At 45.6% G+C, this 17,385-nt stretch overlaps 1 protein-coding gene and 1 pseudogene across 2 annotated transcripts in view; both read left to right on the top strand.

Annotated features, from left to right (window-relative positions):
* Positions 1-17,385, top strand: part of LOC147623648 (ribonucleases P/MRP protein subunit POP1-like) — an 85,764-nt gene that overhangs the window by 62,710 nt on the left and 5,669 nt on the right. The gene's annotated exons all lie outside the window — the stretch shown is intronic.
* LOC147623649 (uncharacterized) lies at positions 10,495-11,807 on the top strand (annotated as a pseudogene).

Raw genomic sequence — 17,385 nt, forward strand, 5'->3', positions numbered from 1 at the left:
TTAGAGATGGCCGAGAGGCATGTGAAGATCCCTACACTCCCCACGTTCCCGATGGACCGTCAGTTGGACAGGAACAATTACGGCATATGGAAGGTTATGATGGAATATGTTCTGGAGTCTTACGACCTCGCTGATTTCGTCGTTGTTGGGGTTCCACGGCCGGAAGTAGAGGAATTACCGTCGATCTGAAAGGACCGGGAGGCACAGGCACAGATTTTGGATCGTGTCAATGCCAGTGTCCGTTCGTTTATCTTCAACTGCACACCGCAGGTAATCAATCATGTAAAGCATATGACGCTGGCCAGAGGTATATGGTAGCATTTGGCCTCTCTTTACGACAGGGTATCACCCATGAAGAGGATTTCCTTGGAAGTACATATGCGGGTTATGAGCCCTGCAAAGTCGTTGACGCTGCGGGAGCATATTAACAAGCTGCAGGCTCTTCAGCAGGAAGTTCTTCAGGCTGGGAGGGAGATATCGTCAGAGGAGATGGCCATAACGTTGCTGTCGCATTTGCCCTCTCAGTTCTCAGCATTTTACTCGTCTTTGATTACTAGTGGCAGGCTCAGCACCATCACGTGGGAGGAGCTTGTGCCCATGGTCTTGGACCAGGAGGAACGATTCACGAACCTTTCTCAGGGTGGAGTTTCGGAGGCCTTAACTGGCCAATGGTCGAAAGGCCGTAACATGGGCAAAGGGAAGGCTTCATCGGAGAAGTCTTCTGAGAAGAAGTCCGTCGCTGACCGTGAGAAACTAAAGGCAGAGAGGACCTGTAATGATTATGGCGAGAAAGGCCACTATTGTGTTGGGGTAAAGGCGTTATGCCCACCCTTATAGTGTGTACAAGCCCATAAGTTATAGTACATAGTACACTTAGTACTTTTAATGTACTAAGTGCACTATGTGTACTAGTGCAATATACATGTGTGATAGGGGAGTCACACACTCATGCTTTTTCATGAGTTGACTTATCCCCACAACTCTCTCTCTCTCTTTCCCTTGCTTCTCTGTGTATGTCTCCCATGAATGAACTCTAAACCCTAATTAAACAGGTTTCTCCCCATCAACTGGTATCAGAGCTTTGGTCTCCAGATTTTTCTCCAGGTTCTCCTCCCTCTTCTACTCTGCTGGTCGCCTGCTCTTGGGCCTTTTGATTCCTTGGTCGCAGGGGCTGGCCAGATAGTGCCTGTGTGTTAAGAGGCGTAGCCATCCAGTCATCGCAGCAAACAGGGAACCCAGGCATATAGCGTGGAACTGGTGAGCATGGAAGGTCGCAGGCAGGTGTTGGCTCTCAGCAGCGAGCCAACCAGGCGAAGGCAGCAGCCGTAGGCGAATTAAGTCCACATGGCGGAGGTCGAGCGTGAGCGTGGACTGGCGACGGTGTAACACACCTAGGCGTCGGTTGACAGCTAAGATAGCTGGCAACGTAAGTACACCTCGTGGCTTTACGCCTGCAGCAACCAGCTGGAAAGGGCGAAGGCGTTGGCGAACAAGTGCTGGCTACTAAAGCGCTATCCAGCAGCGGAGGCGGCACTGGTGGCGATGGGGAGTCTGCGTAACTTCTGGCGAACTGGAACAGCTACGCGGCTGCCCGCACGCAGAAGGCTCCCGTGTCCTCCCAGCTCAGCTTGGATCTCGAGGCGCGCCTCTCCTCAAGTCGGCTAACAGCACTTTGCTCGGTGCTTTCAACATCCCAAGCCCCACTACATAATCAGCATCAACACCAGCAAACGCTTCATCTTGATTGGAGCAGCCATCAAATCTGCAGCACAAGTGTCCCCCCTTCTCACCTGCACAAAACAGAAGCTGATTCCTGCAACAAAAATTCAGCCTGCAAATTGGATTAAATCAAAGGTATTTTGCTTCAATTTTGGATTTTCCTTGTCAAATCAAACAATTGAGCAGGTACAGGTGCCCTAATTGCTCAATTTTTGAGCAAAATTGGCAAAATTGGGTGACATTGGTCACAATCAGGCTAAATTTGCAGGAAATTGGTCAAATCAGGATCAATTTGCAGGAAATTGGTCAAATCAGGATCAATTTGCAGGAAATTGGATGTCGAAATTTGGGGCTTTTGATGTAAATGTGCAATTAAGCACTCATACATGCTGTATGATGTGAAAAATCGTACATTTGGGCAAAATTGCAGCAAATTGCAGCAAATTGCAGTGCAAATCAAGGGGCTTTTGTGCCGATTTGGTTGATTTGCATGCAGGCAATCGCATTTGATGCTGTGGATAATGTGCTGATGCCTTACAAGCACTCAATGTGCCTGTAAATCAAGGGGCTTTCATGTATTTGATGTATATGTGGCCAGGGGGAAGCATCGTGAACACTCTGGATGCCTTCATGTGCGCCAATGTACCATGCATGATCAGAAATTGATCTCAAATCAAGGGGCTTTTCAAGTTTGTATGCTTGTTGAGCTTGGCAAAGCAGCAGGCAAGACATTTATGCCTTGAATCCTCAAAAATCAGCTTGCAGTCAAGGGGCTTTTGCCCAATTTCTGTTCGGGACTGTTGTATGCAGTTTACAGGACTGTAAAAGTCTGATTTTTACTCATTTGGACAGCCAGGAGAGCATTTATTGCTATTGTACCTGCTGGTACAGATTTGGCACAGCTTTGTGCATGTTTTGGCATGGCTGTACACTATTTTGAGTGATCAAAAGGTTCAAATTCAGCTGCTGAAATTGCCGATACAGGTTTGGTACATCATTGGTGAGCACTTGGTACTGCTGTACAGTATTTTGGAGATGCAAAAGAGCACATTTAAGGTGCTGTCCAAAATCTGCAGCAACCAGATTTTGGTGTTTTCATCACAAAAAGTGGGAGAAAAGTTGCATTCTTGCTTCCGCAGTGGGAGATAAAGCTTGGGAGAACATTTGTGAGCACTTTGTGTGCTTTGGGTGCAGTGTTTGCACATCTTGGGTGCAGTGTTTGCAACTTTGCAGGGAGTCAGGCATTAAAGGTTGCATATTGCTATGGCAACCACAGGTGACAGCTCTTCATTGCTTCACATCAAGAAGCTTGAAGGCTCGCATAACTATGACATTTGGCAAACCCAGTGCTACAATGTGTTGCTCCAGAAAAAGCAGCACAAGCCTATCAAAGAAAGGGGTGTGATGCCCGCTTCTCTTACAGCTGAAGAGTGGGAAGATATGGATGAGCTGGCAAGATCTACTATCATGTTGTCTGTGTCAGACTCATTACTTTTCAGCATTCGTGAAGAGAAGACAGCTTGGGGAATGTGGCAGAGATTGCAGGACTTGTATGCCCAACAAAGTGCCTCAAGCAAAGTGTATTGGTTGAAGAAACTCATAGGCCTTCAGATGAAGGAAGGGGCTTCTATGACAGCCCATCTCAATGAGTTTAATGGTATTGTCAGCCAGGTTATAAATCAAAAGTTGGCAATGGACGATGAGTTCAAAGCCACTTTTTTGTTATGCACTTTGCCAGAGAGTTGGGACACATTTAGGACAGCCACTAGCAATTCGCATGCTATGCTGTCATATGCAGATGTTGAGGGTGCTCTTCTTCAAGAAGAGATGAACAGGAAAAACAACTCTGTTGGCAAGTCAAATGCAATGAATGCACGTGGGAGATCCCAGCAAAGGGGGAAAAGCCAAGAAAGGGGAAGGAGCAAGTCTCGCTCGAAAAAGGATTTGGAATGCCATTATTGTGGCAAGAAGGGACACATTAAAAAGCAATGCTACAAATGGAAAAATGATCAGAAAGAAAAGGGAAAAGGCAAAGACAAAGAGAAGGATGAAGCCAAAGATGTAAAGCCAAAGGGCAAAAGTGGAGTCAAGATCGAAGAAATCAATGTGTCACATGCAGGTGGCAGTGAGGATGAGGTCCTCTTTACGTCTTCACTTGATGCCCATTCACTTCTTACAGGTGGTCATGGTATGCACTCATGGATCATTGATTCAGGTGCCTCCTTTCATGTCACAGGTTGCAGAGACTTGTTTGTCAGGTATACTGCTGGCAATGAAGGAGTGGTTTATTTGGGTGATAACCATGCATGCAAAATTCTTGGCAGAGGTGATGTGAGGCTTGTATTTTCAGATGGCTCACAGCTTATGCTTCATGATGTCAGGCATGTGCCTGAGATCAAGAAGAATCTGCTTTCTACTGGACAGCTTGATGATGCTAATTATGTTACCACATTTGGTAGTGGAAAGTGGAAGATTAGTAAGGGCTCACTGGTTGTTGCCAGAGGCTCTAAGGTGGACACTCTTTATTTCATGCATGCAGGTGTTTGTCACCATGCTAATGTAAATGCAACCGAGCTGCCGGAAATTTCTATGTGGCATAGCCGGTTGGGACACATGAGTGTCAAGGGAATGGAGCAATTGTCTCGTTTGGGTTACTTGCCTTCTCTAAAGTTTTCAAGTTTTCAGTTTTGTGAGCATTGTATATATGGTAGGCAACTACAGTGCCCCCACAAGAAAGCTCTTGGACAGAAAGATGCTCAGTTAGAGCTTGTGCATACAGATGTATGTGAGATGCCTCAGCTTTCTTTGGGAGGGGCAAAATACTTTGTGTCTTTTATAGATGATGCCACACGCAAGGTGTGGGTTTATCCTCTTCGTTTGAAGAGCGATACATTCTCAGTGTTTCAGAAGTTTGTTGCTCATGTTGAGAATCAAACTGGCAAAACACTGAAGGCTTTGCGTTCCGATAATGGTGGAGAGTATACGTCCAAACAGTTTCAGGACTTTTGTGATGCTAAAGGCATCAAGAGGGAGCTCTCTACTCCTTATGATCCTCCACAAAACGGGACAGCAGAGAGGATGAACAGGACCATACAGGAGAAGGTCCGTTCTATGTTGTCACATGCTGCATTACCTCATGGTTTTTGGGCTGAAGCTGTTATGACAGCCGTTCACCTTATAAACAGGTCACCTAATACGAGGCTTGGTGGGAAAGTGCCAGAAGAAGTATGGACAGGGAAGCCTCCGTCATACAAGCACTTGAGAGTGTTTGGTTGCGTTGCGTACGTGCACATACGCAGGGAAATGCGCACCAAACTTGATCCTAAGTCTCACAAATGCATATTCCTAGGATATGGTGACAGAGGTGAAATGGGGTATAGACTTTGGGATCCCATGAATAAAAAGATCATACGCAGCAATGATGTCATTTTTGATGAAACATGCATGTATAAGGAGCCTGCAAGGCAACAGGAGCCTGGCAGAGTCATCTTTGATGATGATGGACATCATGGACAACAACAAAGGGCTGTAAATCAGCCATTACAGCAGGAAAACCAGCCCTTAAATGGTGCTGAAAATGGTCCAAATGGACAGCCAGAGATGGCAGAAGATATCCCTATGGATATACCACAGTTGGAGGATATACCGGGCATGATTTTTCAGCCTTATGGCATGGAACAGGAGCCACCAATGGGTGATATGCAGGCTGGACAGCAACCTGCAAATGATGGTCATTGGGTACGGAGGTCCACTAGACCCTCCAGAGCCCCTGACAGGTTTGTTCCAGGGGTTGACTACTTGATGCTAACTGACTGTGGGGAGCCCTCATGTTATAAAGAGGCTTTACAGAGGGCAGACAAGGCTCTATGGGAGCGTGCCATGAAGTCAGAGATGGATTCTCTGCATAAAAATGGAACTTGGAAGTTGGTGCATTTGCCTACAGGCAAGAAGGTTTTGCCATGCAAGTGGGTTTACAGGCTCAAAGTTGCACCAGATGCAAAGCCAAGATACAAAGCCAGGTTAGTGGCTAAGGGCTTCAAGCAGGAATATGGTGTGGACTTTGATGAGATCTTCTCTCCAGTGGTCAAAATGACCACACTTAGAGCTGTGTTAGCTTTGGTTGCACATGATGATCTGGACTTGATTCAGATGGATGTGAAGACTGCTTTTCTTCACGGTGATCTCCATGAGGAGATATATATGCAGCAACCAGAGGGTTATGCAGTAAGTGGAAAGGAGAAGCTTGTATGCAAGCTGAAAAAGAGTCTTTATGGGCTCAAACAGGCACCAAGAGAATGGTATCATAAATTTGATACATTCATGAAATCACAGAAATTCAGGAGAAGTGACATAGATCACTGCTTGTACACCAAGAAAGCTTTGGATGGCAGTCTATTGATTCTCATTTTGTATGTTGATGATATGTTGATTGCCGGGAAATCTCGTAAAGAGATGGATGCTTTGAAAAAGAGGCTGCATGAAACCTTTGATATGAAGGATTTGGGTGATGCAAATCACATTTTGGGTATGCGGATACTTCGGGACAGAAATCAGCATGTGTTGTATTTGTCTCAGAAGGAATACATTGGCAAAGTCTTGCAGAGGTTCAATATGGACGGGGGGAAGAAAGCTAGTACTCCTTTGCCTCCATATGTGAAACTCAGTGCTATGGACAGCCCACAGTCAGATAGAGACAGGGCTGATATGGCCAAGATTCCGTATGCTTCAGCTTGTGGCAGTCTCATGTATGCCATGGTTGCTACTAGGCCGGACATTGCATTTGCAGTGGGAGTGGTTTCTAGATACATGGCCAACCCTGGCAAGAAGCATTGGGAAGCAGTGAAAGGTGTCATGAGATACCTGAAGGGCACACAGGATTTGTGCATTTGCTTTGGCAAACAGGATGCATTAGTGCATGGTTACACGGATTCGGATTATGCCGGTCATCCAGATAACCGGAAGTCTACTACCGGTTATGTATTTACATTCACAGGAGGTGCTGTGTCATGGATATCCAGGATGCAGAAGTGCACTGCCTTATCTACTACAGAGGCCGAGTATATTGCAGCCACAGAGGCTTGCAAGGAGGCATTATGGCTATCTCGGTTAGTGGTTGATTTGGGTTATACAGGGGATATTCCATTGTTGCATTGTGACAGTCAGAGTGCCATTCAGTTGGCAAAGAACCCTGTTTTTCATGCAAAGACGAAGCATGTGGATGTGAAGTATCACTTCATCAGAGAGGTGATAGAGAACAAGCAAATTCAGCTTGTTAAGATTCATACGGATGACAACCCGGCTGATCTGTTGACGAAGAGTTTGCCTCCGGAGCGGTTTGCTCATTGCAGACACTTGATGGGCATTGGATGAGGCCATTTTCAGCCTTGATATGGCCTTGTATATTATCATGTACATGCTGATTTTTCTTTTCCTTTACTTAAGGGCACTTTGCCTTTAAGTGGGAGGTTGTTGGGGTAAAGGCGTTATGCCCACCCTTATAGTGTGTACAAGCCCATAAGTTATAGTACATAGTACACTTAGTACTTTTAATGTACTAAGTGCACTATGTGTACTAGTGCAATATACATGTGTGATAGGGGAGTCACACACTCATGCTTTTTCATGAGTTGACTTATCCCCACAACTCTCTCTCTCTCTTTCCCTTGCTTCTCTGTGTATGTCTCCCATGAATGAACTCTAAACCCTAATTAAACAGGTTTCTCCCCATCATATTGGAGGCAGTGTCCCAAGCGGAAGGCCGAGAAGGGTGAAGATTCCTCAGCAGCAATCATGAAGACTCCGGCTTTTGTGCACCTGGAGGTGATGGAAACCGATGTTTCATTTTCTTCAGGCAGGGAGGAGGTTGGAGGATTCTCTGCAACTGATACTCGGTAGTGGATTCTAGACGGTGGTGCTTCCAGGCACATGACTCCTTCCCGTTCAGATTTACAGGATCTCTGCAGGTATTCTGGTCACATTCTTACTGCACTATCCCAGTTCACAGTGAGGGCAGATTGGAGATAGTTCCCGATGGCAGAGGGGGGAAGCATTCCTCCGAGGTGTTGTATGTTATGTCACTTGGTTTTCATCTGTTGTCAGTGCATCAGGTTTGCAAGACTGGCGTACGGGTGGAGTTTGATTTGTTGCCCTTCGGGACAAAGCAACAGGCCAGGTGGTTTGGGAAGGCGGAGTGGAGAATGGAGTTTACAAGCTTTCAGCACTCCCTCTCCTAGGTCCTCAGGTTTGTGATAAGTGGCAGTCTGGTAATGGTCACTTAAGTGTGGATACGCTGCAGGTGCAGGCTTTCCGGGACCAGATGGTGGATAGCTTGCCAGTTGATGGCAGCAGTTGGTAGGAACTTTCCAGTATTGATGTTGGTAGTTCTTGTGTTCGTCAGTCAGAGGAAACTGAATAGGTAACTTATGCTCTGATGTCTCGTAGTATTCGGGACAAATAAACTCCTGTAGATGAGGATGTTATTTCCACAGGGACCTTTTGGAAAGCCAGGCAGGTGGCAGTTGATTACTTGCAGAAGGAGGTGCATTCTCCAGGCTGTGGTTCTGGATTCAGAAGGGGTGGTTGACAGGTTTTAGAAGGCCTTGCTGCGTGGTCTTCAGCAGGTTTCCAGGACTAGGCTTTGATCCATAACAGGTGTTGATACTTGTGAGCAGTGTGATGCCTCTTTGACTCGGAAGCAGAATGGTTCATTGATCTGGTTGATGGACACCAGATTGGACGGGAGCTTCCTGATGAGGTAGTTGAGCTCATGGTTGCAGATGGCTGTTTGGGAGGCAGGATTGTGTATCTTGTGGTTTCTGCGGCATACGAAGGATCATGGACTCTTTTACATAGGAGGGGAATTGATTGATGGAGTCCGACTCCACGGTTGGGGTGACTCAGTTTGGGGAGGAGATCCGGACACAAGGAGATCTACTTCAAGCCCAGGAGCAGTTTTACGGAGCAGTCATCTTTTGCCTTGTCGACGACAGAGGCAGAGTACTGGGCTGCTTGTGATGCTGCTTGTGAGGTGGTGAGGATGCAGAGGTTGCATTGCAGGATTGGGCTTTCACTGGAGGGACCCATGGTCATCCAGAGGCACTTTGTTCGTGAACAGATCGTTGCTGATGACATCTTGCTAGAGTTCTGTTCGACGGAGAGGACAGTACGGTGGACCTCTTCACGAAGTCGCTATCTCAGGATTTGCTCAGGCGGCACCCTAGCTCCCTGTGGTTGGTTTCACAGCCAGGAGCTGAGAGGGGGTGTTAGAAGTCATCTCCTGTCTTTATGTTGACACCAGGGCCTTTGTTGTGGGTGTGCCCGCCCTTGTAGGTGTTTTCTCATTTTTCCTCACTCGTATTTTTTCCCCATTTTTCCCTATTTTTCTGTGGCTTGGGTGGCAGCCCTGTGGTGGGAGGAAGACCTCTGAAGCTGGCCGACTGCATTTGGACATGTTGCTGCTGGCTGATTATGTTGCTTCAGGTCCACGACCTCCCACATGGGCTGGCCGACACCCTGCTGCTGGCCGACTGGTGCTCATGGCTGCTCGTGGAGGTTAAGGCCCTGTCGGCTGCCCTACATCAGGCTGACTGTTGTTTGGGGGCCATATAAAATGGCCCCACAGCTATTGTATCATTCCGGGATCTTCTTTGTGTATATAGAGCAGAGTTACACGCCTCTCTCTCTCTCTTGTGCTGTTGTTTTCTGCATTGTGTTTGCTCGTGTTCCCAGATCTGGTCATCATTTCCGCTGCGTATTCTGACAAAAGGATGGTGAGGGCCATTGCCGAAGTAGGACCATGCCATGGCCCTTGGCATGGTATCACCTACAACGACATGCGCACGAAGGCACTTGATGAAGAAAAGGAGAGAATCAACAAGACCCTCGAGCGTGTCCGAGTAGGATGGGTGAAGTATGGGTGTTTCCTTCTCTCCGACGGATGGACCAATGGAAAGAAGAGGAGCATCCTCAACATTCTAGTATCTTTCCCTCTTGGCACGTACTTCTTGCGGGCCGTGGATGCCGGAAAGGCGGGGAAGAAAACCTCGAGCGATTTCATCTATCGCCACATTCGACAAGCCATAATCGAGTTGAGATACAATTTTAATTTTGAGTTTGAAGCTTGAAAGTTTAGCCTTTGCCTTTTACTCAACTTTCAAGTCTTATTTATTTTCCTTTTTCATGAATCCATCATCCTTGTAGATTGGCCCCGAAAATGTGGTTCAAGTGGTTACGGACAATGCGTCCAATTGCCGCAAGATGGGCCGCTTGCTTGAGGAGGAATTTAAGTCCATAGTATGGACTCCTTGTGCCTCTCACTGCCTTGACTTGCTTATGGAGGACATAGGTAAGTTAGAGTGGGTGAAGACTGTGGTGATACAAGGCACTCAGATTGTCACTTTTTTCAGTCAAAAAGTCAAGGCCCTTGCTATCTTCCGCCATCACAGCGACTTGGAGATGAAGAAGCCACATCCTCGACGTGCTTTGCCTACATGTGGCTTCTTCTAGAGCGCCCCTTTATGATGTCATGCCTAAGCTCTAAGTAACAGTGGTTTCACTGGAGTGGTAGGAATGGATACAAGGTGAGATACCTTCGCGTGTCGATGAGGCAAGAGCCATTCAATGGCTATGCTTGAGAGAGGAGTTTTGGTGCCAGGTGTGCGTCCTAGTCATTGCGGTTACTCCTTTGTATAGGGTTTTACGCGTGACAGACATGGAGGAGACTACTATGGGACCTATGGGGCTCCTCACTCACTTTATGAGAGAGGCCATTGCCGAGATTACCCGCACCACAGTCCTCGATGAGCTTGATCTAGAGTATATGCTAACAAGGTAAATAAGATTCAAGAATAAGTAATAAACTAAAATAGAATGTTGAATCTAAATACTTGTTCTTTCGTTTTTCTCATAGAAGATATTCTTTCTTTATTTTAAAATTCACAGTGATCTCCTTGAGGCTACTCCTCGACGCGATGCTATCTTGGCACTCGTGGAGAAGAGATGGAAGTGGATGAAGAGGCCTATCCATGGCCTTGCTGCTTTGTTGCATCCTGCCTACAAAGCACTCTCACTTTTCACTGATTAAGAGTTGCTTTCAGCTAGGGATGCTTTCTTACCGAAAGCATTACCTGATGATGAGAATGGGCAATTTCAGTTCTTACAGGAGCTCATCAACTATAATGATAAGAGGGACTCCGCATTCGCCAATGCGGTATGTTGGAGGAGGGATTCTATGGTGAAACCTCTCTTTTGGTGGGAGTCATTTGCTTATCAACAACCTCACCTACAAAGAGTGGCTTTGAGGATTCTAGCGCAGGTAACCACTAACCACTTGGCACCAAGTTACTAAATCATGTGTAGATACTAGAATCCTGAACATTCTTTATTTTTATTTTGGATTAGGATTGCTCTTCGGGTGCATGTAAGAGGAATTGGAGTTCCTACTCACTTATACACACGAAGTTACACAATTGATTGAGCACGAGACAATTAGAGCGGCTGGTCTATTGCTCCAATAACTTGCGCATGGTGCGTGCAATGCACGATATGAGTCAAGCTAGATAGGTATATTGTTATGTAACATGTTAGACTTACATGACTTTCAATGTTTTATTATTTAGCCCCTAATCAATTATAAAACTTGTAGATAAACGTCGACGAATTCAAGTTGACAGTGGACGCTCTTAAAAGTGTCCACAAGGAGCGTAATGCAGAGGAGGAGACCATATATGGAGAGCTCTACAAAGAGCTAGAGGAGATTGATAGACGAGTCTCTCGCACTCGTCGTGGCCACCGAGCTAGAGATGGAGTATAGGTTCGGCCTATTCTTACTTTTGGCTCCCGAGGCTCTGATTGCCCAGTTGCTACCTATGTCAGACATGGCTCCACGAGTCGGAGCTCTACCCCCGCAGCGGTTAGAGTTGAGGATACTTCCATTGCGGAGTCTTCTTCGGCAGTTCATGGTGATATTTGGGAGGCCTGAATATGATGATGAGGGCAACGTTCTTAGCGATGGGGGTTTTGGTGGGAGCTCTGAGGTGTCCTCGTCTAGTGAGGATATTGAAGAGCCTAGCGATAGCTCTGAGTCCTGACTCCTGACATAGATGGTGACATAGGCTTTTAGTCTCTATAGTCCTCTATGGGCTTTTTGCATTTTTGTACTTGCCCATGCGGTATGCCGACTTTTGCGGCTTTATATATATTCACGACTCTTTGACATGTCACATGTACATTTGTCTACTTTCATTTTCTATGCAACTTGCAAGTTGCAACATTCTAAATTTTTATGTTTTGGGTACGTTGTAAGTTGTAACTTCTCTAAGTTTTGCATCTATATTTATATTTTTAAGTATTTTTTAATGGACCGTACCTCCACCGTATTTTTAGTTTCAAAATTTAGTGGTGCATTTTGAGGCCGCATTTGAACCTATCATACTGAATCGAACTTTTCGTACTTGACAACTATGGTCCTACTTCTTCAGGATATGATACTTTACTTGGCATGCCTTGGCATTTTCGTATGCTTCCAGAGCGAGATTTTAAAGAGAAGAAGCTTACTTTTTCTCATAAGGGCAAAAAATGTTGTATAAATGCAAGCACTGAAGGTGTCACTATTCCAGCTGTAGGCCATGTTGCCATCAAGAAAGAAATAAAGAAGTCTGTTTGTTCTTACTTGGTTTTTGTCAAAGAATGTCTTAAGGACAATAAGATGTCTTGTCCCATTATGAGGATTGTTTTGCAGATGCTTTACTTGGATAACTTCCCCCAGAGCGTCCAGAGGATCATTGTATATACTTAATCCTTGGGAACTCATCCAAATCAGTCCCCTTACAAAGTAAGTGCAAGCCAAGAAGAGGAAATCATGACACAAGTTAATGATCTTCTCGAGAAGGGCTCGATAAGGCCTAGCTCATCTCCTTATTGCTCGTCACCAATGTTATTGGTACAGAAGAAGGATGGTTCATACAGAATATGTATTGACTATAGGACTTTGAACAAGATAACCTTCAAGAATTGGTTTCCAATACCGAGGATTACTGATATCTTGGATAAGCTTCAAGGAGCATCTATTTTCAGTCGTATATATTTAAAGAGTGGCTACCATCAAATACGAGTGGCCCCTCAAGATGCACATAATACAGCTTTCAAGACTACATTCGGTCTATATCAGTATTTGGTAATGCCTTTTGACCTGAAAAATACTTCTGCTACCTTTAACCGAATGATGGATCATATGTTCAGGTCTTACCGAATGTTTACAGGAGTTTTCTTTGATGATGTGCTAATCTTCTCTACAGCCAAAGAGAAACACAAGCATCATTTGGCCATTTTTTTTTCAAGAACTATGGAAGTATAAGCTGTATATTAATGTCAAAAAGAGTGAACTTTTCTTGGTTGGAATTCACTATCTTGGCCATATTGTTTCCAAAGATGGGGTTCAAATGGACCCTGCTAAGATTCAAGCTATTGTTGAATGGCCTGTATTAACTTTTGTGAATGAAGTCAGAAGCTTTCTTGGTTTATGTTCATACTATCGCAGATTCATTAAACACTTTGCTCTTTTGGCTAGTCCTTTGCATGATCTCACCAAAAAGAAGATTGCCTTTGTATGGGATAATAGGCAACAGTTGGCTTTTCAAAAATTAAAGGATGCCATAAGTCTTGGGCCGGTACTCATTGTACCAGATTTGCATAAACCTTTTATTGTAGAATGTGATGCATGTGGTCACTGGTGATTGCATAGGAGCAGTGTTGAATCAAGAAGGCCATGCAATGGCTTTTGAGAGTCGAAGGTTGCAGCATGCACAATTGCATAGTACTGTTTATGGGATGGAACTAATGGCCGTGATACATGCTCTCACCATATGGAAGTACTATCTTTTAGCTGCTGAATTTATGGTAAAAACTGAATTTATGGGATAGCATAGCAATGGATTTTATCACAGATTTGCATATGGTAATGATGCTATTTGGACTATAATTGATCGCTTCAATAAGCACGCTCATTTTATTCCAGTGAAGAAGACCATCAAGCCAGACCACATGGCTCGACTCTCTCTTCATATCTTTAAGCATCATGGTATGTCCAAAACTATTGTTGGTGACAAGGATCCTAGGACCATGAACTTATTTTGGAAAGCTCTTTTTGACAACATGGGTACTAAACTGAATTTATCGTGTGCTTAGCATCCACAAATTGATGGGCAAAGCGAGATAGCAAATTCAGTGGTGCTAGACTTGCTGAAGTGCTATGTTTATGAATAGAAAGCAACATGGGAAAAGTATTTGCCCCTAGTCGAGTTTGCATACAATAACACTGTGCATTCTTTAACCGGTAAGGCTCCGTTTGAAGTCATCTATGGTAAAGTCGTGCTTCCTCCCATCCTTTGCACTAAGGATGAAATCTTTACCGCCGCTGATCAGAATGTCAAAGATTTGGATACCGCTATGCACAAGTACATGCAAAATACAACGCTCTCAAGATAAGCATATAAGCAAGTTGCTGACAAGCATAGGCGCAAAATGGATATGAAGGAGAGGAATTGGGTCCTTTTGAGCAACATGCAAAGTTATCTACATGCATGCATGCTACATATACACGCATGCAACATGCAAAGCTACCTTCATGCATGCATGTCACATGCAAGCCTTCCTACGTGGATGCGTGCTACATGCAAGCCCATGCAACCTCACCTTTTTGCATGTAATCTCATCCACTAGCATGTAAAGCTATCTACCCCACCCAAGTCTATAAAAGAGCACCTACCAGAGCCAAGAGAAATTCATTCCATCTTTCCTCATGCCTACTTGGTGCCTAGAGCTGGGCAGCCCTCTCTTGGCACTTCTCTCAGCTAGGTGACCTGTTTTGAGCCCCCTTGTGGCATAGTACTGCTGTACAACCTGTTTTCAGCCCCCTCCTAGCATAGCTACTGTTGTACGACTTATTCTCAGCCCTTTTGAGGCGGCCCAAAGCTGTGTGGCAACATTAGAGCTGTACAAACAGAAATTCTAGCCATTTCTCTACCCATTGCTATGCATGGGAGCTCTCTATTGCTGCGAGACTGCTGCTGAACCTTATTTGTTCCTCTTTCTGGCATGAAACCTGTCATGTGCAAGTTTGCCATGGACATTCTCTGAGGCTAATCCAGAAGGGGCCGCCAGAAAAGATGACTAGAAACCAGAATTTAGGAGCATGAGGTGCAGTTTTGGCCAAGGTTGGACTTGGAGCAGGACATGGTAGACCTTGAAGGACCTGTCGGCTGCGTTTGGTGCTGTCGGATATGCAGGGAACTGCTGTCGGCTGCATGGTGGCTGCGTTTTATGAAGAACATGCCTAGTCGGCCAGCTCTCCTTGTGTCCAAAGGGCCTATAAAAGGCGCATATGCTCATTGGATAGATTCATTCAACTCCTTTTGAGTTGGGTCCTTAGACTAGAATTATTTTGGGTGATTCCCACCTTTTTATATGAGGCAGCCCAGGGCTGTAGACTGGGTACCTTTTTGTACCATATGAATATACTGAATTTCCAGCTATCTCTCTCTCTCTCTCTCTCTCTACTCTCCCTTCTGTCTGCGTTTTTGCATCAGCATGTTCTTAGTGGTGTTTAGGGCTGAAAGAAGACCCCCTAGCGCTTCCGCGTGTTACATTGGTATCAGAGCATTAGGCTCAGCAAAGCTAAACACTGATTCAGTCCCATATGAAGGTGTACAGGTCCAAGGTACAGGAAAGTTCACGGGTACGAAGCCCAAGGCAAGGAATGTTAAAATATTGCATCTTTCTATTTATGCTGTCGTGGAGCTGTCGGCCGGTTTCCTACAGCCGACTGCTTCATGCACAAGTATACAAGAGTTGCTCCCTTTATTCATTCTATCACATCATTCATTGCCCTATTTGTTGGCTCTTGTACTCTGTAACCTCAAGCTAATAAAGCTCATTTCTTGCTTGCAATCTTTCTCTCTCATGTTTATTTGCTTCCGCTTGTGCACATTCTTTCATGGTATCATTCGCCTAGGCTCTAGCTGCTACACAATCTGTTTGTCTCTGTTTTCTGCTTCCCTAGATTCTCCAGGCTGTAGTTCCTTCAAGCAGTGGCTGCGTTTCTCCTTTCTTAGCTGCGTTTTTTGCTCTACAACCTCTCCAATTGCTGTCGGCCAGCCCCCAGGCTGCGTTTTCTTACAGAGGCAAGTGGAGGAGGTCTAGCTGCAGATTTAGTAAGTGCATCAGACAAGTGGCACATCAGCTCTTCTCCCTCCAAGATCCCCTCCCTCTTCCGGTAGGAGGTTCCCGGTGGTGTGTTTTTTGGGTTTCTTTTGCTGCTGTCCAGCCTGCATCTTCAGAGGGGGCTATTAGTCCCTAGTTGGATCCTGTGGAAAGGTGCTTGAGAGAGCACGTGGATTGCTTAGCTACAGAGGTTGTTTGAGACATAGCTTCTTTGAGGCAGACATGGGTCTCCCTTGCATGAACAAGGAGGACAAGCTCAGTGGTTCAAACTATGATCACTGGAAGCTACAGATGAAGGTCTGGTTTACACACAAGGGACTCTGGGAGATTGTTCAGGGCCTCGAACGAAAGCCCGAGCGCCCTACCAGCTCTAGGAAGTGGACTCAAGACCAAGAGGATGCCTTTCTCGCAGAACTTTTAGCTTGGGAGAATCAAGACTCAAAAGCTCACTTTGCACTTGTACGAGACATCTCACCGGAGGTCTCCCCCGCCGTGCAAACATTGGATTGTGCTGCCTCTGTTTGGAGAAAGCTGACAGATCTATATGCACAGGACTCTACAATGCGGTCTGTCAACCTATTGGGCAGCTCTTTTCCCTGGAGTTTACAGCAGGGACTTCCATGTAGTCATTTGTGATGAAGGTTAAGGTAATTCATGACCAATTAGTGGCAATGGGTACTGCCCTGACCTCTTCTCAGTTAGTTGCTCTCCTCCTCATCAGGCTTCCTACAGATTATGACATGGTTTCTCGAGCTTTGCGGGTTCAGATCACAACACGTTCCCTCGAGTTTGATGATCTGTGTACTCTCCTCTTGGAAGAGGAATCCATCCTAGTTTCACAGGGGAAGTTGAAAGTTTCATCGTCTATTGGACCTGATCAGGCACTCTCGACGGTGCAGAAGAAAGTTCGGAGTCGGTGTTACAAGTGTGGGAAGAAAGGCCACCTGTCAAAGGATTGTCAGTCAAAGGACAAAGGCAAAGCCAGGGACAAGGGCAAGTCTTCAAAGAAGGGCAAAGACAAGTGACATGACACTGACACACACTCGTCTAGTGATAACCCCAGCTCTCCCAAGGCCTTACAGTCTGGAGAGAACATGACTGGTGTCCTGCTCTGATTCTAAGGGCATCCCCCGCGTGCTGTCTTCCAGAAATGGCTTGTGGGCGGGTGAGGGAGCTTTCAAAAGCTCTCTTATATTAAATCTGGAGCATGGGACCTGTGTGTCGGAGTTCCAAGTATGAAGACAGGCAAGTTCACTTGATGGCCCGGATGAGTTCCAGGATCAACCAAGTTTCCTTCATGGTTCGGATGAGTTCTAGAACTATTGGTTAGCAGAGACTATGGACAGGATGCGTTCCATGTTCATTTGTTCGAGGTTATTGGATGTGATGTGTTCACAGTTCTACTTTGAGTTTGGAGCCAAGCAGATTTTCTTTTGCTCTTTATAGTGG

The sequence above is a fragment of the Cibotium barometz genome, chromosome 26, assembly GCF_041138505.1.
Source record: "Cibotium barometz isolate CiBa-2024 chromosome 26, ASM4113850v1, whole genome shotgun sequence".
Lineage (NCBI taxonomy): Eukaryota > Viridiplantae > Streptophyta > Polypodiopsida > Cyatheales > Cibotiaceae > Cibotium > Cibotium barometz.